Here is a 2262-nt window from a genome sequence, read left to right on the forward strand (position 1 = left end):
GTGGGACTGTCCCCGGCCGGTGAGGGGGGGCCGCCCGGCGTGCTGGCCGCGCGGTGCGTGGGCGCACGCGCTACAGCCGGCTGGTGGGGGCGCCCAGTGGCAGGCGCGCCGGCCGACGGACGCGGCAGGCGGCGCAGCTGCGCGCCGGGGCACCCTGCGCGCGGCGCCGTGCAGCCAAAGTGGGTCCTCGCGGACCCGGTGCGAAGCGCGGTGGACATCTGCAGTGTGCTGGTCCGATTGAGGACTGTGTGCGTTGAGGATGCGCCGCCGCCCGGCACTCGGCGCCGCGACGCCGTCTGCTGCTCGGTCGCCCAGCGGTTCTCGCTGGTGGTTTGTATCGCAGTTGTGCGGACGTGTTGGCACGTGCGCTGTGCTGGGAGAGTTCGCTTCGGCACCCACGTGGGGCCTTTGCCCTTCTGTGGCGCTGGCGTTGGAGCTTGCCGGTCACCGTAGGTGGCGCGTGTTGTCTCCCGCCGGCAATGCCACGACAGCACGCTTCCCCGGGCCTCTGTCGGCAGCGGCAAGCTCAGTTGGGAGCACGGGTGGTCGCACCTAAAGCGTCTACTCGCCCTAACTCCGGGCGATTGCGCCTCTCTCGAACCCGACCAAGTACTTAGGACGGCGCTGCGCGCCGCCGGGACCTGAGAGGGTTTCGAGGTGTATTGTGCAGGGGAGGCCCAGCCTCCTCTGTTTGCAGAATAATTGAGCGGACGCTTGCGTGTTCGCGCGGGCCCCCGGGACACACTCCCGGGCGGCCGGCTGCTCAGCTCTAGTTGACGCAGCTCCCTGGTTGATCCTGCCAGTAGTCATATGCTTGTCTCAAAGATTAAGCCATGCATGTCTCAGTACAAGCCGCATTAAGGTGAAACCGCGAATGGCTCATTAAATCAGTTATGGTTCCTTAGATCGTACCCACGTTACTTGGATAACTGTGGTAATTCTAGAGCTAATACATGCAAACAGAGTCCCGACCAGAGATGGAAGGGACGCTTTTATTAGATCAAACCAATCGGTCGGCTCGTCCGGTCCGTTTGCCTTGGTGACTCTGAATAACTTTGGGCTGATCGCACGGTCCTCGTACCGGCGACGCATCTTTCAAATGTCTGCCTTATCAACTGTCGATGGTAGGTTCTGCGCCTACCATGGTTGTAACGGGTAACGGGGAATCAGGGTTCGATTCCGGAGAGGGAGCCTGAGAAACGGCTACCACATCCAAGGAAGGCAGCAGGCGCGCAAATTACCCACTCCGGCACGGGGAGGTATTGACGAAAAATAACGATACGGGACTCATCCGAGGCCCCGTAATCGGAATGAGTACACTTTAAATCCTTTAACGAGTATCTATTGGAGGGCAAGTCTGGTGCCAGCAGCCGCGTAATTCCAGCTCCAATAGCGTATATTAAAGTTGTTGCGGTTAAAAAGCTCGTAGTTGGATTTGTGTCCCACGCTGTTGGTTCACCGCCCGTCGGTGTTTAACCTGGCATGTATCGTGGGACGTCCTGCCGGTGGGGGCGAGCCGAAGGCGTGCGACCGCCTCGTGCGTGTTCGTGCGTCCCGAGGCGGACCCCGTTGAAATCCTACCAAGGTGCTCTTTATTGAGTGTCTGGGTGGGCCGGCACGTTTACTTTGAACAAATTAGAGTGCTTAAAGCAGGCAAGCCCGCCTGAATACTGTGTGCATGGAATAATGGAATAGGACCTCGGTTCTATTTTGTTGGTTTTCGGAACCCGAGGTAATGATTAATAGGGACAGGCGGGGGCATTCGTATTGCGACGTTAGAGGTGAAATTCTTGGATCGTCGCAAGACGAACAGAAGCGAAAGCATTTGCCCAAGTATGTTTTCATTAATCAAGAACGAAAGTTAGAGGTTCGAAGGCGATCAGATACCGCCCTAGTTCTAACCATAAACGATGCCAGCCAGCGATCCGCCGCAGTTCCTCCGATGACTCGGCGGGCAGCCTCCGGGAAACCAAAGCTTTTGGGTTCCGGGGGAAGTATGGTTGCAAAGCTGAAACTTAAAGGAATTGACGGAAGGGCACCACCAGGAGTGGAGCCTGCGGCTTAATTTGACTCAACACGGGAAACCTCACCAGGCCCGGACACCGGAAGGATTGACAGATTGATAGCTCTTTCTTGATTCGGTGGGTGGTGGTGCATGGCCGTTCTTAGTTGGTGGAGCGATTTGTCTGGTTAATTCCGATAACGAACGAGACTCTAGCCTGCTAACTAGTCGCGTGACATCCTTCGTGCTGTCAGCGATTA

The 2262-nt window shown here is 57.7% G+C and overlaps 1 non-coding gene across 1 annotated transcript in view; it reads left to right on the top strand.

The window, feature by feature from the left end:
* Positions 1-783: 783 nt before the first annotated feature.
* LOC126148093 (small subunit ribosomal RNA) overlaps positions 784-2262 on the top strand; it is a 1911-nt gene continuing 432 nt past the window's right edge. Inside the window, exon 1 of the ribosomal RNA XR_007530406.1 lies at positions 784-2262. This exon is cut by the window's right edge and continues 432 nt beyond it. This is a non-coding gene — a ribosomal RNA (small subunit ribosomal RNA).

This window comes from Schistocerca cancellata, unplaced genomic scaffold (assembly GCF_023864275.1).
Source record: "Schistocerca cancellata isolate TAMUIC-IGC-003103 unplaced genomic scaffold, iqSchCanc2.1 HiC_scaffold_879, whole genome shotgun sequence".
Taxonomy (NCBI): domain Eukaryota; kingdom Metazoa; phylum Arthropoda; class Insecta; order Orthoptera; family Acrididae; genus Schistocerca; species Schistocerca cancellata.